The sequence below is a fragment of the Mus musculus genome, chromosome 14, assembly GCF_000001635.26.
Source record: "Mus musculus strain C57BL/6J chromosome 14, GRCm38.p6 C57BL/6J".
In the NCBI taxonomy this organism is placed as follows: Eukaryota; Metazoa; Chordata; class Mammalia; order Rodentia; family Muridae; genus Mus; species Mus musculus.
Genome location: NC_000080.6, coordinates 120,839,421 through 120,854,576, shown reverse-complemented (window position 1 = coordinate 120,854,576; position 15,156 = coordinate 120,839,421). Strand labels below are relative to the sequence as shown.

Sequence of the window (15,156 nt, the reverse complement as noted above, 5' to 3'; positions counted from 1 at the left end):
ACTTTCCATTGTTGTAACCTCATCCCTAAGGTTCCCTAAAGGCTTGAGTCTTTGAGACAAGAAAAAAATGAGACTCTCAGTACACAATAGCAAGTTCAAGAAGAAAAAGTGACGCCTTCTTTACAATTTCCTTCCTGTGGAACCAGGTGTCAGCCAAACAAAGGCAAAAATGACTGCTGGGCCAATTTGACACGAAACACGGTAGTTTACAGTCACAGCCACAGCCATCTGCCTTCTCTTTGCCATAACTGGATTCTTCAGAGTTATATCCTTCCTGACCACCTAGCACAGTCCTGCCCTCACTCTCATCCTCTGGAGTCTTGACATCCCCACTCTCTTCCTGACACATGGACTTATTCTTGTACCAGGCTCATTTTTCCATCCTGAGATAAACCTTTGGCTTGAATGAGGAATAGGCATAAATTTTTTGCAACCTACTTTTTTGGGTTTTTTTTTTCCGAGACAGGATTTCTCTCTGTATATCCCTGGCTGTCTTGGAACTCACTTTGTAGACCAGGCTGGCCTCGAACTCAGAAATGCGCCTGCCTCTGCCTCCTGAGCAACCTACTTTTAACAAGGGTTCAATCTCTCCTCCAGCCTACCACCCAGCAGAGGTTGTGGTAGAGAAAAGTTATTAGGATGTGGGGGAAGCGGACCTGTTCAGCCATTGTTCTTTAGAGGGGAGCTTGATCATCTCGGGCAGCAGTTCAGTCCCATCGCAAACACCAGATATGACTCAGCAGCTGCAGACCAGCCCTCTCAGCAGGCAGACGCCAGGCAGGAACCAGCAGCTGTAGTTCAATCCTGAAGAAACCACCAGGCTCACCAACTGGCCTGAGACAATGCCACAGAAGCAGCAAGCTGCCACAGGAACCTCATGAGCAGTTCTTGGATGAGTTTCTTTCAATGGCAGTGTTACCACAAGTTGAGCTCAACTGTGTAAGGTGAACGAATACATGTGTCTCGTTATCGAAGAATAGCAAGGTGGAGCAAACCAAACCTAGGCTCAGTGCTCGTCCCCAACTGTCTGTGGGGTCATATTTATATTTCTTCGTCATGGGTCCTTTCACGTGTCTGCTATATCGAAACACCCTTTCACCTGTGTGCCCCAGCAAAACATCATTTGACATAACGGACTTTCCAAAGAAATAGAAGTTTCTACATCAATGAGGGGTCACCCAAAGGCCAGCCTCGAGGGTGTTATCGGTGCCTCCTGCCTCTCTGTGACACTTCGATGTGCTCTGATCTCTCTAACGTACTTTCCTACTGACATGGACCATGATGGCTTATGTCTTACTAGGAGCAACAGTTTTTAGCTAGACGTCATTTTACAGCTTATGACTGTCAAGCAAAGCTTATTTCTCCTCTTCCTTCTCCTCCTCCTCCTCTGCCCCCCCCCCCCGTGTGTGTGTGTGTGTGTGTGTGTGTATGATCAAATATGTGTGTGTGGTGCGGTGGGCTGCTAAAGCCAGCAGAGCCAGGTGGTCAGGGTCAGCGTCTTCCTTTCTCTTGCTCTACCTTAGTTTTGAAACAACCTTTCATTAGTTCTGGGACTTGCTGTTCCCCGACTTTGAGCCCGACTTTGAGTGGGTGCTTGGGGTCTAAACTCAGGTCCTGCTGATGCTCAGCGAGCCCTTCCCCCACGGAGCCATCTCCTTTTCTGCCCCCACGCCCTTCAAAACCCGTAGATCTTACCTTCCTGCTGAGATCCGCTGTGGAAAGCCTTTTGGGGTACCGCTTGGCAGGAGTCTGACATTGGCTAAGGACAAAGAAGTGGGCCTCAGAGAGGACTCTGACATTGGCCTAGTACACGGAAGTAAGCTCTGGCAAGAATCTGACTTTAGGGCAAGATAAGGCAAGAATCTAACTTTAGGCTGTGATAGGGAAATAGGATAAGGCAGGAATTTTGGTTTTGGGTGGAACTAGGCCAAAAATCAGGCAAGATTTTTGGGCTTGGACGAGGAAGTGGGCTCAAGTATTTTGGTCATTATAGTAAGCCCTTTGTAACAACTATCAGGAGTAATCACAAGACTTGAGGCTTTGTTAGAGTTCCTTAATGTACAGCTGCTTTGTTCCTTATTGTACTGCTTGCCCAAAATACTCGCATGTAATTAAAATGTTATTAAAAAGTGGGTTGGAAAATAAAAATTTGCCTTCAATCTCAGAATTGACTGGGGTCACTCTACAGTGTTGCCTAACTGTCCATTTTCTTTTTAATCCTCACTCCTGCACTGGAGAGCCTATTGACTGACTGAGAACCTGTTGACTGACTGAGCGAGCTTGGTCAATCCATAGGGGACTCGCCAGCTAGATGGTTCTACCATATGCATGGGAGGCAAGGCTCTTTGACCACACCCTCACCCAGCCCGGGCTGACCTACAGCTTCCTGTTTATACTCAAAGGTGTCCACTGTCAGAGGCAACACTATCCAGTTCCTGAAGCCTATGTATGTGAACTCTCTGAACACATATGTAAAGTCTGGTGTAAGGGGACCTGGGCTCCAACTCAGCCATTTTACCCATGAGGAGGCTGAGGGCCAAGGAAGAAGTTATATCTACAAGGCAGCTTAACACAGTGGCAGCCCTGCACTGACAGCTCGGGCAGCCCGGCAAGATCCTTGGACCTTCAGGTGCCACACTTCCATCAAGCAAGAGGAGGTCGTGAGAACAACGGGCTAGGAGGGCCAAGGCACTGGGAGTCGGAGGATAGTCATGTGACTTTCTAGTCTCTTACCTCAAAAATAATTGGCATCGCATCTGCCCAGAACACACGTTAAGGCGTTTTCTTTCTCCCTTCAGGTTGGTGCCGCACAACTCCAGCCTCTGTTCTTAGCAAATGGGCAGATTTTAATTTTAATTTTTTTTAAAGAGAAAGAAAAGATTTTTTTTTCTCCTGAGGAGGTCACTCCTGTTAAATGTAGTTGTTATTTTACCCCAAGACAAGTGATGGAACCCTGTTATCCCTGAGAGATGTGTGTGTGTGTGTGTGTGTCTCTGTGTGTAGTGTGTCTCTGTGTGTACCTGTGTGTGTGTATGTTTGTGTGTCTGTGAGTGTGTATGTGTGTGTCTGTGTGTGTCTCTGTGTGTATGTGTATCTGTGAGTGTACATGTGTGTGTCTGTGTATCTGTGAGTGTGTCTGTGTGTGTATGTGTTTCTGTGTATCTGTGAGTATGTATATGTGTGTCTGAGTGTGTCTCTGTGTCTCTCTGTGTGTATGTGTATCTGTGAGTGTGTCTGTGTGTGTGTATATGTGTGTGTGAGTGTGTGTGTTCCTCGTTCTCCTGGGTGGCCCCTTCTGGTCTGTCCTGGTCTAAGCACTCTTAGCTCATGGTCCACAGGGGTTTTCCAGCTGGTCCAGTCGTTCTCCCACTAACTATGATCTCCAAGGACAGAACTGTGATCTTCCCATGGTGTCTTTAGGAGTTAGAGCCAGTGATGGTATATAAGCATCCTTAAATATTTTCTGCGTGAATAATGACATTTGACAAATTATGACAGGGGAGGGAAAGTATTCTAGAGACATTGTCTCACAGAGATGGCCAGTGCTGGTGTAACCCCAGCTTGTTAGACATAAAACTGTGGCCCTAAGTGACTGGATAGATTTGATTTAAGTTGCCCTTGAATTCGAATATCTAGTTCTTTAGAAATTTATCATCTTCTCTTTCCTCTTTGTTTCTGAAACAGTTTAGAATCAAAGCTGAGTTCAAGATCAGTGTGACTGGGCTACTTAGTGAATCTTCTGTCTGTTTTATGCTTGTATTTGAACTAAATCTAAGATTTACAAAAGACATTCAAGAAACCCGGTGAAGGAAGGCTGATGCTACCCTTCACAGAAAGAGTGCACTTGTAACTTGTCTTTAGAAATGGTTCCTGGGTCAAGTTTCATTAACAGGAAACTTGCCTTGTGCAGTGGTGCACGCCTTTAATCTGGAGGCAGAGGTCAAACCAAGGCCAGCCTGGTTTACAGAGTGAGTTCCAGGACAGCCAGGACTACACAGAAAAATACTTTTTTGTTTCATATATATATATATATACCAAATAGCAAAATCCCAAAAGAATACAATAGCAACAACAAAAACAACTGTAGGCTGACTTTCCCCTCATTTAGCCCTTTAAAATGGATCTTAAATATGAAAAAAAAGTCAACATTTGTTTATTTTCTTTTGGTTCAGGGCCAGAAGTGTAAGTTGCTGGAAGTGTTGCCCAGTCAGGAAGAGTCTGTGGAGTGAGCTTGAATGAGAAGGTTCTATTGAGTCAACTGTTTCCCCCCATGACATACACACACACACACACACACACACACACGGCTCCTTTATTCAGGTATCTATTCTTTGTTAATTTTCCTCGTGAAGAGAAAAGACTTAGCTATTGTTTTAGAAGAGATTTTTATTTTTACTTATGTGTATATGAGTTTGTGTAAGCGTATGCTACATGTATGTGAGTGTAGCCACATGTGTGTGAGTATAGTCACATGTGTGTGAGTGTAGCCACATGTGTGTGAGTATAGCCACTTGTGTGTGAGTGTAGCCACATGTGTGTGAGTAAAGCCACATGTGTGTGAGTGAAGCCACATGTATGTGAGTGTAGCCACATGTGTGTGAGTATAGCCATTTGTGTGTGAGTGTAGTCACATGTGTGTGAGTAAAGCCACTTGTGTGTGAGTGTAGCCACATGTATGTGAGTGTAGCCACATGTGTGTGAGTGTAGCCACATGTGTGTGAATATAGCCACTTGTGTGTGAGTGTAGTCACATGTGTGTGAGTAAAGCCACTTGTGAGTGTAGCCACATGTATGTGAGTGTAGCCACATGTGTGTGAGTGTAGCCACATGTGTGTGAGTGTAGCCACATGTATGTGAGTGTAGCCACATGTGTGTGAGTGTAGCCACATGTGTGTGAGTGTAGCCACATAACAGTGGTTCCATATGGCTTAGTTCATCTGTCGATGTGTGCCAGAATCACCATAAACGCGGCTTAGCACATACGCAGACTACAAGGTCGCGTTGAAATGTTTAAGGGATGAACTCCCCTGTGGGCAGGTGCACTCCAGGCTCCCTAGTCTTGCGTCTCATCCAGGAAGAAAGCTCAGATGCTGGAGGACGAACCAAGAGGGTAAGACTGTCAGATGTGCCACCAGGCGCCAACCAGTGTGGATTGTTCCTGCGCTGCTGGGATATCCGAGACTGTGAAGTCTGATTCTGCGCATTTGGGCTCCCAGCCTGCACTCTGTTGGGGAGGAGGAATTACAGCTTCCACGCACCAGGAGTCCAAGGCTGTGCTCCCAGAACAGAGGACGTGGCAGACAGCACTGGGTACAAGCTGATGCACGAGTGGGGGTGGACAGAGACAGTGGATGCCCTGAGGAGAGGGGCTGGAAAAGAAGAGGCTGGACACCTCAGTCTCCCCGTTACCCAGTTTGGTCAGGCTTGTGAGGATGCGCAGGCCGCCGGGCAGACCCACTTTCCCAGCAGCTCAGGACCCCAGGGAGGGAAGGTAGGTCAGGGCCATCTGTATCCACAACGGGGCTGAAACAGTTCTCTTGCAAGCGATGACGCAGAGACAGAAGCAGAGCAGACACGGCCATTATTTTAGGACTTTCTCAAATTGTTCTCAGATTTGGGAATTGGTTTCTAAAGAAAGTGTACACCCCATTCCTATTCTCTCTGAATGAAATGACCTCTTTATCTTTAATTGATGTTACAAGTATATTCCTAAATATATAAATAAATCTGCTCAGTCTGTATAGCCTTACTCGTATGTCTGTGCTTTTATGGTTCAGATGTTTGTGTATTGCTTTAGATTTGTCTGACTCGCTGCTCTTTCTGCGACAGCAGGTTGTAAAAGTCGGTTCAGACTAGCCAGAGAGGGGGTGGGCCTAGGCTTTGTAGAAATTCTGAACAATACATTCCTTTTAAAGGGTGGCAGTGTTTTTATACATCATCTTTCTGATTCACATAAAGACTCGAGCTGTTTAATCTTTCCGAGTAAGGGGCTGTCATGCCCTCCCCCACCCTCCCTAACCCCACACTGTGGAAACTGCAGACCTTCACTTTTCCTGGGCTTTGTCTGCTAGGACCTCCCTTCTAGACTCTGCATGCATCACTGGGTACCAGCTTTCCATTTGGGTGGAAATGGCAGGGTGTGGAGAAGGGAGAACAGGAGGGCGATAATCCTGTTTCTTTTTTCTCTCCCTATAACAAAAATATCACCACAAGGTGATTATAAGGAAGAGCTCTCTATCTCTTACAGTCAACGAGCTGGGGCGCTCCAGAGGGAGAGGTTCTCATCTGGCCACGCCTTGATGCTGCATCATCCTGAGGAGGCAGAGGACCAGGTGTTTCCTTTGGTCTGCTCAAGCCTCGCTCACTGGATCTATCTGTATCTCTCTCTCTTTCTTTCTTTGTTTCTTTCTTTTTGTTTGTTTGTTTGTTTCTTTCTTTCTTTCTTTCTTTCTTTCTTTCTTTCTTTCTTTCTTTCTTTCTTTCTTTCTTCCTTTCTTTCTGGCCTTGATCTATAGTCCTGGTACTCCCTGTGTGACCCAGGCTGGCCTTGAACTTGTGACAGTTCCTGAGTTCCGGGAGTCTAGGCACACACTACCATTCCTGGACATTGTCTCCTCATTACACTCTCTTTAGAGCAGTGATTCTCACCCTTCCTAAGGGAGCAATCCTTTGATACAGTTCCTCATGTCCTGGTGACCCCCAACCTTAAAAGTATTTTCATTGCTACCCCATAATAACTTCGCTAATTATATGAATAGTAATGTAAACACCGGATATGCAGGATGTCTGATATGAGACCCCTGTGAGAGGGTCTTTCAACCCCAAATGGCTCATGGCCCACAGGTTGAGAACCACTGCTGGCTTAGAGTGTCTGCCTGTCCCCTGCTTGGATCTGACCCAGTGCCTTCCTAAGTCCACGGTTTTTGGGTACCGTTCAATTCTCCTCTCCAGTGTCCCCTTGTAGCTGTGGCCACCTCCATGCATCTAACCCCACTCCCCCTGACTCTGCTTTTCCTTACTGTGCTCTTCTAGATCTTTCCCTCCTCCTGTTTTCACTACAAGTGGTGCCCTTGACTGACAAGCATCAGGTGTTCACCCTGTTGTTGATTTGAATACCGAATATTTATATTTATTGTCTCCATGACTGAGGATCAGTCCTCCACGGCATACCTGCGAGTGTGAGCCTCGGAGAGGCTATGCCAAGGCACACAGCTGGGCTTGAAGTCAGTGCTCCTGCCTCCCAAGTCTGAGCTCTTCCCTCTGCAGGCCATGCCAGCCTAGTGCTAGCTGAGTGTCAGCCGAGTGTCAGCCGAGCGCTCCTCCCTCTGCCTGCTGAACTTGGCTTGAACTTAGCAGAAGGTTGGTGTGTTCTAAAAACAGCTAATATGACTTCAGGGGTTTGAACTGTAGTAGAGTGCTTTTTGCTAACTCATTCATCAGAGACACTTGCCTGCCTCTGTAATTCACTGTGATTCTAAAAATTACCCCTGGCTCCCTAAAGGGCTCAATTTTAGACTCCCAGTGTCTTGACAATACAGGATTCACTTAAAACTGGAGCAGCAGGAATTTTTTTTTCTAGCACTTTCTTTTTATATCAGAAATTGGAAGTAGCAATCACTGTAGTTTATTCCCTGCAAAAAGATGTAGATAAACCTTTGTTAAGAGTGGGGCAAGGTGCAGCCTGGGCTTTGGCCTCTGACAGGCAAACACAATCACTATTTGATCAGATCAGCTCCTTAAAGAGTGAGGAGGAAGAGGAGGAAGAGGAGGAGGAGCAGGAGGAGGAGGAGGAGGAGGAGGAGGAGGAGGAGCCGCCACAGCCTGGCTTTGGCATCCTACAAATCCAGTTTCAAGCTCCAGCTGGGTGACCTTGGTACTCTCAGCTCCTCCCAGCCTTGGCTTCTTCAGCGGTGAGAGATGAGCAAACAGGTCATGAGGTCTCAGCAATGCTCCGTGATTCAGCTGCTAAGCCTCAGCCTGACACTTCAGCAGAGACGGCAATGTCACTTTGTAGAAACCCTGAATCACCATTAAGGACTGAGTGAGAGTGGAAGGACTGCTAGGGGAGGAAGATCCTGGAGTAAAACCTGTGCGACAGGGAAGCCTAGGGACAGGTTAGCCTGGGACTCTGCTTGGCTTGAGATAGACACATCCCTTTCCCAGCAAAGCAACTGAACCCACACCCTCTCAGAGCTACACACACACCCCTCTCCAAAGAAAGCAGTCAGGTCAAATCGCCCTGGCAGCTCTGACTCTCTTCCTGTGGCACCTTCTCAGAACTGTCTAGGACTGGCGGTTGAGTGCTGATCCGGCCTGGGCTGATGGAGCGCACTCTCAGTAGGTCACACTGTGTTCTCTAAGTGAACTTTTAGGGGGAACCCCCTGTTTACCATCTCATGTCTAGGCATGATTGGGCACACAGACAATTGAAGTCAGATGCATTAGGGTGAAAGACACACTGTGAACAATGGCTTACGTAACAGAACCCAGTCAGTTAAAACAAAAGTCTGCCCTTAGCAGCAAGTCCTCCTTCAGGTGCTCTGAAATCCTCTGTCTCCGGGTGTCCTGCTCCCTTGCAGAGTCTGAACTCTGTGCTTGCTACAGTTTACCTTCACTGGCAATCCCAGAACCACCATTCACCAGACAGAGACCATTGATTGACAGCACAGTGGGGCAGAATGCAGGGGATCATGGGTGGAGGAAGCCGTGTTGGCTTTGAGTGAAAAATGAGTCAGGTGACCCTTTGTTTTTTGTTTTTAAAAAATATTTATTTATTTATAAGTACACTGTAGCTGTCTTCAGGCACACCAGAAGAGGGCGTCAGATGTCATTACAGATTGTGAGCCACCATGTGGTTGCTGAGATTTGAACTTGGGACCTTTGGAAGAGCAGTCAGTGCACTTAACCACTGAGCCATCTCTCCAGCCCCCAGGTGACCCTTTGCTATTGGAGGGCAGCATTGTTCTTTGGGACAGACCCTTCCTGAATGCAAACTTTGGGTCCTAGAAGAAGCTGCTGAGGTACTCACTGAAAAGGTTCCTATGAAGTTTGAGGCCACCATCTTTGGCTGAGTTTCTGTATGAGAAGGCTGAAGGGAAAGCGGCTGTTTGGAACAACCCCACCCCAACCCTCCAGTGGTAGATAATCCACAGATTTTAGACAGAGGGTCACGAATGGCTGGCATTTTCCTAAAAGGGAGGGGCTTGGCTCACCAGGGAGTGGCACTGTTAGTAGGTGTGGCCCTGTTGGATGAATTGTGTCACTGTGGGGGTTACTCTGAGGCTCAGGATCTTCCCAGTGAAGAGACTCTCCTCTTGTTTGCCTTATGAAGAGAGTCTCTTGCTGGCTGCCTTCACTGCCATGCTCTCACCTTGATGATAATGGACTAAATCTCTGAACCTGTAAGCCAGCCCCAATTAAATGTTGTCCTTTTTAAGAGTTGCCTTGGTCATTGTGTCTCTGCACTGCAATGGAAACCCTATAGATAGCTGGCCAGAGGAGTTGGTTTGACAACATTGTTACTGGAAAAACTATGGTAATCAGTTACTATTCATATAGATAAAGCTTTAAACACAGTGCTTCTCCCATGAAACATTATCAAGAAATGGCAGGGATGGATGGAGAAATGCCTCAGTGGTTAAACTCTTTTATTTATTTATTTATTATTTATTTATTCATTCATTCATTCATTCATTCATTTATTTAATGGGGTACACGCTACAGTTTTTTTATTTTATTTTATTTTATTTTTTTTTTTATGGGTGGTTAAACTCTTACCAGCAAGATGGCTCAAGGCCGGTATGGAACCACAATTTACATTCCCAGAACTGGCAGAAATGCTAGGTTGGTGTGGTAACCTGCCTGTAATTCCAACACTCAGAAGGCAGAGATAGGAACTGTAGAGCAAACTGGTTATCCTGCCTAGCTGACATCTTTGTTACTTTTCTTGTTGCTGTGACAAGACACCATGACCAAGGCAACTTAGAGAATAAAAAGTTCATTGGGGGCTTAACAGTTTCAGAGGGTAAATCAATGAACATTATGGCAGGAAGCATGGCAGCAGGCAGCAGGCAGGCAGGCACTACAGCAGGCAGGCATGGCATGGCATTGCAGCAGTAGTGGAGAGATTACATTTTGAGACACATATATAAGGCAGAAGGCTAACTGAGAATGGTGTGTGCTTTTGAGATCTCAAAGCCCAACACCAGTGACACACATCCTTCCAGTGAGGCCCGCTGCTCCTGCTCCTTCCCAAACAGTACCACCAGTGGTGAATCAAACACTCACACTTGTGCTTCATAGCATAAGTGTGGAGGTCAGAAGACAATCTCAGGAGTTGGTTTTCCCTTTTCCATCCCATGGGTTTCAGGGATCAAACCCAGGTCTTTAGGTTTGTGTGGCAAACACTTTACCCCCCCTCCCCCCCAGCCTTCTTGCTGGCCCCAAGACAGGGTAACCATGGCTGACCTGGAACTTCACCAGAACCCTTGCACCAGGCCTGGCTAGAGATTTCCATAGAAAACCTCTGGTGCCCAGGCCCACAAATGCATGTGTGTGTGCACTGCCTGTGTGTATGCATGCATGTATGTGCTTGTGTATGTGTGTGTGTATGCATGCATGTGCATGCATGTACATGTGTGTTGGTGTGCATGTGTGCCTGCGTGTACTCTTGTGCATGTGTGTTTTGAAGGGAACCAGGAGAAGACTGGCATGCTCTGCAGGCTGCCAGGAGGAGGGTCTCAAAGCCCACACCCACAGTGACACACTTCCTCCAACAAGGCCATAATTCCTAATAGTGCCACTCCCTGGGCCAAGCATATTCAAACCACCACACGTTACAAGTAAAACATGGTTATTATTAATTGAAAATAAAGTTTGTTTCATATAATATATTCTGATCAGTTTCCCTTCTCTCATGTCTTCCCAAGTCCTCTTCACCTCCCCACCCTACCACTCCACACCTTTTCTCTCAAGACAGCAGACAAAAAAATGACAAACAATAAAACAGAATGAAAAACAAAGCACAAGAAATGCATGTGCATGCACGCACACACACACACACACACACACACACACACACATCACTGCACACACTCATTCACACATGCATGCATATGAGCACACACAGGCACACAGATGTACATACAAACACATGTACATGCAGTGTGCACAATGCATATGCAATACATGCACATGCATTCACACATCCATACACATGAACACACAGGCACATGTGTACATGTGTGCATGTGTATGCATACACAAGACCACATATGTGCACACACAATGTACATATACGAACACACATGCACATGCAATGCACATGAATTCACAAACACACAAGGACACACACACATGCACACAAATACTCCATAAAAACACAGAATCAGAAACCATAATATACAAGCAAAAGACCAGTAAGGTTTAAAAAAATGTCCAAGCAAAGCATTATGAGACAAGAAAACTTCCAAAATATCTTTGTGATGGCCTCCATGTCCATTTTATGCTAGACATGGGGCCTGCCCCTTAAATATGGTTTGAATACCCAGTGAGATTCCATTAGAGAAACAAAATTTTCTTTCTGAGTACTCATCAATTGGAGATCCCTTCTTGATTGGCAGTGGACACTTGTGCCTACTGTCCCATGTCAGCTTTGACCCCTGACTGGTTTGGAGCTGTGCAGGCCTGTGCAGGCCTGTGCATGCTGCCTCAAGCTCTGTGAGTGTGTATGTGTTCAGTCCATTCTTGTCTGGAAGCCTTCGTTCCCTTGGTGTGATTCATCTACTGTGGATCTTACAATCTTCCCACCTCTTCCGTACAGTTTTCCTAAGCCCTGAGGGAAGGGGTTTAATGAAGACACTACATTGATGTCTGAGTGTCCCAGGATCTCTCATTATCCAGCTGTGGGCCTCTGGATTAGGGGCTACCTCCTGCAGGAGGACGCCTCTCTGATAAAGGGAAGGTGAGACTCCTATCTAAGGCTGAAGTAGAATGCTGTGGAGTAATTTTACCGCTACATTCCTTTAGCAGAACGAGCATATTTGGCCCCCACTAGTCTCAGAGCCTTGGCTGAGTGCTGTCATTGCTCGGAGTGAGCCTTAAATCCAATCACATAGTGGTTGGTTACTACCACAATGTTTATTCCTCTCCAATAAAACATTATCAGATAGAAATGTATTCTAGAGACTCATGCTATTGTCTGTCACCGAGACCGGTAAAGCTCTTTTGAAAACAATCCCCAAAGTCATAACTGCAGTTATAGAAGCAGGTTTTCTGCTGGTTACAGCATCTATAAATTCCAAACTGAAGTGGAAATGGTTTACCCCGAAACACCCTGTGATGCTTGGTGTGCTCTGTGTTGCTGGTTGTGTTAGTCATGGTCTCAGAAGGAAATAGTTTGCACTCTCAAGTTACTACCAGGGAGATGAAAACAATTTTAAGCCATTTGCAGAATCACAGGAAACTGGATCAGGGGTGAAATAGCCCCAAGGCTAGCACAGGAGGGTTGATTAACACCCATGGGTCTGGGGCTAGGCGAGGGAGAGATTATCAGAAGCCAGACATGGTTGCCTTGAGGGAGCAGAGACCACAGGAGAGCGACCTCTTTACTTCCTGGAAGAGGGCAGAGCAATGGGAACACACCCTCTCTGTGCCTTTCTAACTTTTTCTTGGGACCCTGAAGGGAGGTCTCATCTGGACACCACAAGGCAAAGATGTCATTCTTTCTTATGGGCTCCTAGGAGATAGTGGGCCAGAGAAGTAGAGACGGAAACCCAAGGAACCAGCAGACACACCCTACACCCTGCATCTCCCTTTAAGAACACAAGGATGCTGTCCAGCGAGCTTGGATGACTTGCCTAGAGTCTCGAGGTAAGTCAAGCCCTCCTGTCCTGGTTTCTACCTCTTTTCCTGGTTTCCTCCTCTAGATAAGGAAGTGGTCCTGTCAGCTTACTTTAGGTTTGGAGTTGAGGAGACGGGTTGAGCCTCTTCCAGGAATTTCCGGTGTCAGGGTCAGCTGTGGACCCAGGATGAGCCTTCAGGTCCAAAGTGAAAGTGCAACTGTTCAGGAGAATTGCAGAGCCAAGAGCCCGTTGGCTTTGGGCCATATTCTCAGTTCAAACACTTTCTCAGCAAGCACAGAAGGTGACAGTGTATGGAAATACCAGGAACAGGGTACTAATTCCAGCCGGTGAATATCCAGGAGGATTCTTGCCTGGAAAGCCACACAGTTGCAGAGAGCTGTCTTGGCTCTCTGGTAACGAGCATCACATTCATTTGGCTTCCCAAACATGCTCCCTTGACCTGACTCTCCTACGGTGTTTGCTTAAGAGGATCTCTCTATTTAAAAGATTGATTTATTTTTATTTTGTGTGTATGGATGTTTTTCGTGTATGTATGTATGTATGTATGTATGTATGTATGTATGTATGTATGTTTGTATGCATGCATGCATCACCCTCAGAGGTCAGAAGAGGGCGCCAGCTCCCCTGGCACTGCCGGTACGGATGACTGTGAGAGTCTATGTAGGTTCTAGGAATAAAACCTGGGTCCTCTGCAAGAGCAGCCAGTGAGTGCTCTTAACTCCGAGCCATCTCTCAAATCCCAAGAAGTTCTCTTAGGAGAACACACCTAGCAGTGGAGGTGTGGATGATATCTATCCACTTACTCTGGCTGTGGTGTGGGGATGTTAGTGACTGGGATGCCTGCAACCTAGAGCTCAGAGCCACCTCAGTTTGAAGCGAGAGTTGTACGAGTTGTACGTGGTTGTGCCAGGGTCTTGTGTTTCTTTTGTTTAGCTAGAAATTACAGCCAAGCAAGCTCTATTGTGAGGTGAAAGGTATTTGTTTAGCCATAATTTAAGGCCTTGCAGGTATCTCACAGACCATATGAGCCAGAGTCTCTGAAAAGTCTAAGCACCTTGGGCAACTCTTTACCACAGATAATCACAACCTGGCTATGCTCAGCCACCTTTCCTGCATTTCCCTACCAGGCCGTCCCACCTTGAGCACCAGTGAGTGACAGTGCCTGCCTTTGTGCTCACAACCCTTCCACCCTGCAGCGTTGATTAACCCTCTGGGTTTGCTGATGTCTCAACAATAGCAGCAGCAGCAACAACAACAACAACAACAACAACACAAATTGTCTACTCAGGTTCTGGTTGATGGGGCTCTGCGGCGGTTGGGGGGCAGTGGGGGTGACTCTCTGCATTCTCCTCCAAGAGCCATTAGAACACTTGACTTCCTTGGTATCCTAGGCAACCAGGGTCACCCTGAACTCCTCTTCTGTCTGCTACAACAGCTCAGCCTCCTTGTCATTCAGAGGTTTTCAAGTCAAACAGCATCAGTTCGTGGTGTGAGTGAGGTCGGCTGTCACTGGGTAGCCCACAAGGTCAAGTATCAGTGGCCTCTGTTGATCTGGGACCCTCTGGTAGGACTGTGCCACCAGAGACCTTGTTTCAACTCAAATCTCCTAGCAAATGACTTCAATATAAATGAATTTGGCTATGTATGCTCGGTAGGGCAGTCTCCCAGCTGCAATTCAGAAAGCATTAAAAACAAACAAACAAACAAATGGAACCTGTGTGTCACCTGTGGGGTATCCTATAGGATTAATTTCTAAGAACAGTGTCATCCACTCCCATAGTAAACTCACACAGTGGGGCCAGAAGGATCACTCAGGAGGAAAAGGAATTTTTTGTGAACCCCCCACAACTTGAGATTAACCCCTCAAATCTTACAGCAGAAGGGGAGAACTGACCTCCGAAAATTGTCCAACACAGCACACACGGGATACCTTTCTCTCAGAAACAAAATGAAAACGAGAAACAAACCCTCAGGAAAAAAACGAAAATCAGAACGGAAAAGCAAAAGACCAGTATGGGGCAGAGGGCGGGGTGAGGGGTGGTGCAGGAGGATAATCAAAACAAAGCGCAATCAAACCATCAAACCGAAAGCCCACAGAAATCCCTCTGAGTTCACTTTGTGGTGTCCAACCATTCCTCTAGATCTTCAGAGAAACCCAGCCCCTCTCAGGACACTGCCTGGCTTCCCTATTCTTTTTTACAACTGCCTGGGGGTGGGGGGTGGGGATCATGTTCCCTGGCGCTCAGTCACTACCTTGCCTTCTCTAGACAACAACACTCACTGTTCAAACGTT

General features: G+C 46.6%; 2 long non-coding RNA genes across 4 annotated transcripts; one reads left to right on the top strand and one right to left on the bottom strand.

Moving 5' to 3' along the window:
* Positions 1-550: 550 nt before the first annotated feature.
* Gm52124 lies at positions 551-2,818 on the bottom strand. The gene is made up of 3 exons (XR_003951155.1): positions 2,734-2,818; positions 1,696-1,759; positions 551-935 (listed from the first exon to the last, which is right to left on the bottom strand). It is a non-coding gene; the product is annotated as a predicted gene, 52124 (long non-coding RNA).
* A 3,418-nt stretch (positions 2,819-6,236) lies between these two features.
* Positions 6,237-14,845, top strand: Gm33173. 3 transcript variants are annotated; one of them, XR_874989.3, is made up of 4 exons: positions 6,237-6,332; positions 11,822-11,962; positions 12,741-12,870; positions 13,991-14,845. It is a non-coding gene; the product is annotated as a predicted gene, 33173 (long non-coding RNA). The 3 variants fall into 3 exon arrangements; XR_003951184.1 differs by lacking the exon at positions 6,237-6,332 and having other exon boundaries at positions 11,604-11,962; positions 13,991-14,151; positions 14,255-14,845; XR_874988.3 differs by lacking the exon at positions 6,237-6,332 and having other exon boundaries at positions 11,604-11,962.
* The last annotated feature ends 311 nt before the right edge of the window (positions 14,846-15,156 follow it).